The sequence below is a fragment of the Choloepus didactylus genome, chromosome 1, assembly GCF_015220235.1.
Source record: "Choloepus didactylus isolate mChoDid1 chromosome 1, mChoDid1.pri, whole genome shotgun sequence".
Lineage (NCBI taxonomy): Eukaryota > Metazoa > Chordata > Mammalia > Pilosa > Megalonychidae > Choloepus > Choloepus didactylus.
The window spans coordinates 204,298,872-204,306,413 of record NC_051307.1 but is presented as its reverse complement, the minus strand read 5'-3'; positions in this window follow the sequence as shown (position 1 = coordinate 204,306,413).

Sequence of the window (7,542 nt, the reverse complement as noted above, 5' to 3'; positions counted from 1 at the left end):
TCTGACTTCTGTCACCTTCCAGGCCTAGTTCATTCTCTAGCTCCTTCAGGAAAGCTTCCTGGATCTACTGCTCTGAAGTCTATTCACCCTTTAGTCCATTGGTGCCACCCAACCTAGCACTGGCTTGGACCTTCATTACGATGTCTTGCCTTCATTATGAGTCTTTTATTTCTCAACTAGATTCAGACTCCCAAGATTCAACACTTTGAACATTTCAAGGTCCATCAATATCACAGCTTGCTTCTCTCTTTGCTTCCCCAGGTGAGAGAGGGTGGTCTTTTTTCTCCTAGGTGGCAACATCATCATTCACTGCATCAATTGTGTTGAGTACCACCCCCACAGGGAGGGCTCTCCTCTCATGGATAGAGGTGGAATGACTGGTTGACAAGATGGGCTTTGAAGGACCTAGCTGTATAACCTTGGGCTAGTCACTTCACATGCTATAAAATGAGAATAATCATCGTCCCGACCTCAAAGTTATTGTGAGGGTAAAGAAAGCACATTTAAAGTGCTTAGCTTGGGGCCTGGCACAGAACAGGCCCAGTAAATTAAAACCATCATGAATTATTTGATTTGTCATTTACAGCAGGTACCTGAAAAGGTGATTCACTTTTCTAAGATGCCAAGGTGGATGGCACTGTAAAGTCATCCCCATTTTAGAAGAGGAAATAGAGGGATTTGTGGGGCATGGTGTGGCAGAATTCCAGCCAGGAAGGGGTGGGGCCAGGACCAGGACCAAGCCCCAAGCCTGGTGCTTACTGCATCCTTTCTCTGAATTCTTGTTTTCCCTGACAACAAATGTATTGGTGAGGATCAAATGACATGAGATTCAATAAAGGTGACTGGTTGTTTAAAGCCAAATGCTCCAAAGCCAAAAGGTGGGAATACTTTGACCCCAACTTAGGACCAGGGCTCTTCTTTGCCCTCCCTCCCCAGACACAATGGAAGAGCAGCCTTTGCTCTTGGCTACGATGCAGCACCTTTCCCTGTAACAAGGTCCACAGCACCATTAATCTGCTGTCCTGAACTTGTCCTTCTCAGAGTGAGCCAAGGCCATGATGCTTCTCATGGATTCTTTGGAACAAAAGACCCCGGAATCCAGACCTGCCTGGTTTGTGGGGTGGGGAGCCCACCTAGCTCACCTCTTTTCTGCTCTGCATATTAGGGGAAAAGAAAATGGAGAGGGCAAGGTTTTCCTTCCACCCAGGCATCTTCTGGCTCCTAGGCTGGCAGCCCTAAGAAATCAAACATGTCCTGCATTCAAAAAAGGACAAGAACAATTCTGGGGGCTACAGGGTCTCAAGAGGCAAGGCTGAATGCTACCTGGAGAAACAGTCTCCTGCTTACAGGACTTAAGTACAGAGAAGTGCCTGATGTGCTCCTGACATAGGACCCCCATGTGGGCTTTGAGCCACAGAGCCCTGAATTCTGATGTCAGAGCCTGAAAGAAAAAAGCAAAGTTGGGAGCAGAGAGCCAGGTGAGAGCTGGGGTTGGGAATGCACTGGCAGGTGGAACTAAGCCAAACTGGTAGTGGAAGGGTAATGAGGTGTGTGTGTGTGGGGGAACTTAGGGCAGTATGCAGAGGTAGCCACTAAATGTGGCATTCCCCGGCCCATTCCTATCCTGTAATAAAGCCCAGACTTTATGGTCACAGACTCAAGGCAGGTGAAACCTGGAAGGGTCTGGAAGCTGTGTTGTGCATGGATTTCAAACTGAATTCCTTGCAACCCTAGAGGACTCATCAGAACTGTCAAGAATTCTGCCACACCATGCCCCACAATCCCCACATGGATTCCTTTATCTACTTAATGAACAGCTGTACAATATTTCATTAGGCTCTACCTCATGCCATATTCAAAGATCAACTCACAATAGATCAAAGACCTAAATATAAGAGCCAAAATTATAAAACTTCTAGAAAAAAATGTAGGGAAGCATCTTTAGAACCTTGTGTTAGGCAATGGTTTCTTAGACTTTCCATCCAAAGCACAAGCAACAAAAGAAAAAATAGATAAATGGGGCATTATCAAAATTAAAAACTTTTGTGCCTCAAAGGACTTTATCATGAGAGTAAAATGACAACCTACAAATTGGGAAAAAAAATTTGGAAATCACATATCCACTAAGGGTTTCATATCTAGAATATATAAAGAAAACGTACAATGCAACAACCCAGTTAAAAAATAGGCAAAATACTTCAATAGACATTTCACCAAAGAAGATATACAAGTGGCCAAAAAGAACATGAAAATATGCCCAACATCATTAATCATTAGGAAAATGCAAAAAAAACCAGAGTGAGACACCATTTCATACCCACTAGCACGGCTACTATGAACAAAACAGAAAATGACAAGTGTTGGAGAGGATGTGCAGAGATAGGAACACTCATTCATGGGTGGTGGGAAATGTAAAATGGTGCAGCCGCTATTGAAGACAGTTTGGCAATCCCTGAAAAAGTGAAGTATAGAATTACCATATGACCCAGCAATCCCACTTCTAGATATATGTTCTAGTTTGCTAATGCTGCCGGAATGCAAAACACCAGAAATGGATTGGCTTTCATAAAAGAGGGTTTATTTGGTTACACAATTCCAGTCTTAAGGCCATAAAATGTCCAAGGTAACGCATCAACAATCGGGTACCTTCACTGGAGGATGGCCAATGGCATCTGGAAAACCTCTGTTAGCTGGGAAGGCACGTGGCTGGCATCTGCTCCGGAGTTCTGGTTTCAAAATGGCTTTCTCTTAGGACATTCCTCTCTAGGCTTCAGCTCCTCAGAAATGTCACTCTTAGTTGCTCTTGGGGCATTTGTTCTCTCTCAGCTTCTCTGGAGCAAAAGTCTGCTTTCAAAAGCCATCTCCAAAATGTCTCTCATCTGTAGCTCCCCTGCTTTCTTCGGAGTGTGCCTCTTTGGCTGTAGCTTCTCTTCAAAATGTCACTCTCAGCTGCACTGAGTTCCTTCTGTTTGTCAGCTCATTTACATGGCTCCACCGATCAAGGCCCACCCTGAATGGGTGGGGCCATGCCTCCATGGAAATTATCTCATCAGAGTTATCATCTACAGTTGGGTGGGGCGCATTTCCATGCAAACAACCTAATCCAAACATTCCAACTTAAGCCCCACTAATATGTCTGCCCCACAAAATTGCATCAAAGAATATGGCTTTTTCTGGGGGACATAATACATTCAAACCAGCACAATATATATCCCAAAGAACTGAAATCAGGGACTCAAAGAGGTATTTGCCCACTGATGTTCAAAGCAACGTTATTCACAATTGCCAAAAGATGGAAGCAACCCAAGAATCCATCAACTGATGGATAAATAAAATGTGGTATATACAAAAAATGGAATATTATTTAGCCATAAAAAGGAATGAATTTTTGATACATGTGACAACATGGATGAACCCTTAACACATTGTGTTGAGTGAAATAAGCCACAAGGACAAATATTGTATGATCTCACTGATATGAAATAATTAGAATAAGCAAAATCATAAGGTGGGGATAGGGATTAGTGAGTTAAGGCTTAAAATGTACAGAGTTTCTATTTAGGAAGATGAAAAAGTTTTGGAAATGGATGGTGTGATGGTAGCATAACATAACATAGTGAACATAATTAACAGCATTGAATTATAGATTTGAATGTGGTTAAAAGGGGAAATTTTAGGTTGCACATATGTTACTAGAATAGAAATTAAAAAAACAAATCCATGGACCTGCATAACACAAACAGTGAACCTGAAGTTAAACTACGGACTCTAGTTAACAATACAATTAGAAAAATGTGCAAGACAAAAAAGATTTCACTAGGGAAAAAAAAGATTCTGTGGTAAAATAATACTAATAAAACTTGAAAACCACAGATCCAATAAAACTGTACTCTTCATGGGGGTGGATGGGGAAACTTGTCCAGGGTCAACCCCTAGTCTCCTGCTCTTCAGACCAGGTCTGCCCCCACAACACACCTACTGGTCCATAAAAAGGCAGCAGGAGGGCCTCTCTGGAGGCTTGGCTTGAACCAGTCATACAATATGGCCAAGAGGCTCTTAGCTGCAGGCTGAGGTCTCCTTGGGCTGAGAGCTCATGTGGAGGAGCCACTCTCAACAGAATGAACTACCCCAAGGGCTTTACCTGCAGACTGTGAGAGCAGTGGGACACTACCTCAGGTCAGCTGCCAGAAGCCTCAAGATCTCAGACTGTTCTTACCTTCAGGGAAATGTGGGGCCCTAGACTGGGAGGTGGGGCTCCTGGGTTCCAGGCCACCTGACCACCTCATGGGACAGCAACTTTCTCTTTAAGGGAGGCAGCTGGGCACAGCCACTTACTCTCTAGACTGGGGGTTCCTTGAGGGCAGAGCCTGTGAATTCCTTCAGGTAACATCCTCATCAGCACAGGGTCCACAGGGCACAGGGTCAGGCACAGAGTAAGAGTTCAAGAATCCTTAACTTAAAACACAGTTTTTGTTTCATTCATTTTTAAAACAAGGCTTCCAACAAGTGGCTCTTCCCATTCATCTACCCTGTCCCCCCAAACTGGGATCACCCATGGCAGTGACCAATTTTCAAAACTTTATGGAGTGAAGCTTTCTCCTCTTTCTATTCCCCCCTAGATTGGCTCTGGGAAGCTGGAATCTCAACACTCTGTAAAGAGTGGGTGCCGGGCATTTTCAATTTCTTCTTCTGACATTCTTCTCCCTCTGGCTGGCCTAGCCCCAAGGCCATCAAGGCTGCTTGTCAATGCAGCAGAATTTGATAGCATGTGTTTGCCCTGGAAGTCAAGTGGAATATTCAAATGTTTTATCATCGATAGATAACAGTAAGGGCAAGATCTGGGCCCTGTCTTAGAGGTCTAATTCCCTGTGCCATAAAACACTCAGAACATCAGTGATCAGGACACTTATCTTGACTTAGTCGGGTTGGGGCTCCTTTTCCCACTCCAACCCCTTCCCGGGTCTCAAGGCCAGGCCCAGGGTCAAGGACCACAACCCAGCGTCCCACCTGTTCTCACCTCCTGGCAGTGACCAAGACCTGAAAAACTGTCCTCATCTCCAGGTCTCTGACAGGCCCTCCTCTTCCTCCACTGCCTACAGCCTGGGGTTGGAGAGATCCAGCAAGCTCTTCCAGACCTCACACTCATCTCCAGAGTCCAAAGGCTGTTTCTGAAGCCCTGCCCATGCCTGCTGGTCCCTGGTTGTCCTGGTCCCTGGTCCAGTGGGGAGGTGACTTGCTTTGTGACTTCACAAAAGGCTGTCTTTGTGACAAGTCTGAGCTTGGTGAAGTAGGAGCTGGGCAGAGGGCCACCCTCTGGAAACATCATGGGACTTTTTACAGAGAAACACCCCTACCTCTGAGGGAATGTAGAGGAATTGCCCCACGGTAAGAGCCCGGGATATCTTTCCACACTTTAGACGCCTCTCCTTGATGACTTGGGGTCCCAGGCCTAACTGGGTAATCCTGGCAACATCTGGCAACATCTCTCGGGGATCCAGCACGTGGCAGACAGGCTTGAGGAGGAGCAGGTGAGTTACTCCAGGTGATGGTAGAGGGTCTCTGACCTCTGAATTGGGAGTCATTCCAGTGTCTGTCCATTAGACAAAACCATTCTTCTGTAGGCACTTTAGAAATAAAAGAACTGATAGAGTAGGAAGCCTTATCTGACCTGAGTCCCTAGAGTACCTTTGAATGGGTCAGGCTACAGCTTGCTGAATCCTCTGGAAAGGACTTGTGACTACAAAACAGACATTGCCAAAAAACAGGGGCCTCTGGGCTCTTAGAGGCCAGGCCAGTATACTCTTTCCCTAATGCTGACTTCACTGTCATTTCCTCCCAAAAGGATTTACAATACCTCAAACCTGAGGCAAAAGAGGCTGGGGGTGGGGTGGCATGAAGAAGCTCAGGATACCTCTGACTGCTGCTCTCTCCTTAAGAGCCCTGCACCTGTTTCTCAACCTCCAAGCTGTTCCTGAAGCATGGCCTCTCAGAAGGGCAGGACCTCAGGAGGTAGCAGAGATGATAGATTATCATCATGGTAGTTAGGCTGGGGGATCTGAACTGCCCTGGGAGTATCTGGAGGCCAGAGCTTGGCTTTCTTCCTGCTCTAGCCCCTGCTTTGTGCTGGGCAAGTCCACTGGGAGGTGGCTCAAGGTATACCATCTTCAGCCATCTACTCCAGCTTCCTGTTCTGGCCCCTACTCTGATCACCATCCTACCAAAGATACCAAAGGAAGTAGGGGAGTGTGCTCTGGGCAAAGTTTCCAGATGCAGTCTTCATCCCAGCAGAGAGGAATGGGCAATGAGCTTCTTGGGAAGGGCGACATGTCTGGTTTCACATCCAAGGGACTTCTTCTTCTTGACTTCACCTTGACTCCCCTTCACCCTCGATCAACTGTAGTCCTCGCAGGCACAAGGAGGCCAGAAGCAGAGCTTCCAACCTCCACCCTTTGATGAACTCAGTTTTCAGTTCTCTCCTGCGATGGAGAGTAGACAGGTGATCCTCAAGAATGGATACCCTACCACTTTCTAGTGCTCCTAAAAATGTGCCCTAGGATTATTTCTTATAAGGAGCATGTTTCTCATGTAAATACAGAGAGCCTGAGTTCCTCCAGCAGGCAGTACTGAGGGCAAAGAGAAATCAGCCATGGTTAAGGTTGTCCTGGAGAACCCCAACTGGGACAGGTAGACTGACTAATCAAAATCAGAATAGCCATCACTTCTCTAGCAGTTACTGTGCACCAGGCCCTGAGCTAAGCACTTTACATGCATTAACATATGTAAACCTTACAACATCGCTGGCCAGAAGGTATTATTTCCATTTTCCAGTTAGGGAAACTGAAGTGCAAGAGAGGTGAAGTAACTAGGCTGATGTTCCACAGCTGGTAAGTGGGGCGCCAGCACAGGGACTCAAATTTGTTTTCCTCTAAAATTGGACTCAACTGCTGAGCTTTCTCCTAGTAAAAACCCTCCTCATTGAAGAGGAAGAGAAACTACTCTATTTTTTCATTCCTGACCATCAGTGACAGGGTTAAACAGAGAAGGGTGGAAGGAAGGAATTTGAGTCTCATATCACCCAGATCATTGGCAGCCTTGGATGCTTGGGCCTGTCTAATCTCGAATGAGACCCAGAAGGCAGTTGTTTTGATTTGCTTCTTTCAATTTTTCAGATGATTAAAGTAAGGCCCTGGGGGCCACAGGAGGGGAATACTTGGGGGTCTGTGGTTGAGCAGTGGCTCTGATACATGGTTGACAGATAAAATACAGGGTGTCCAGTTCAGTTTGGATTTTAGATGAACAATAATTTTAAAAATATAAATATATCATAAATATTGTACAGGGTCCTCTGGGGGCTTCTTGCTGTGGCTGGGGCCCCTACTTTGGACCTGAGGTGGGAACAGGAGTTGCTTATTCATTTCCCACTTGAGTCTCAGGTCCCTCTTTGAAGTTGTGCCTGAGGCTGGCAACCCCGAACCTCTTCGTGACTCCTGTGATATTGCTATGTGCTCTAGCAGTCTTGTCTAGCCAAAAGGAGAGCAGGAA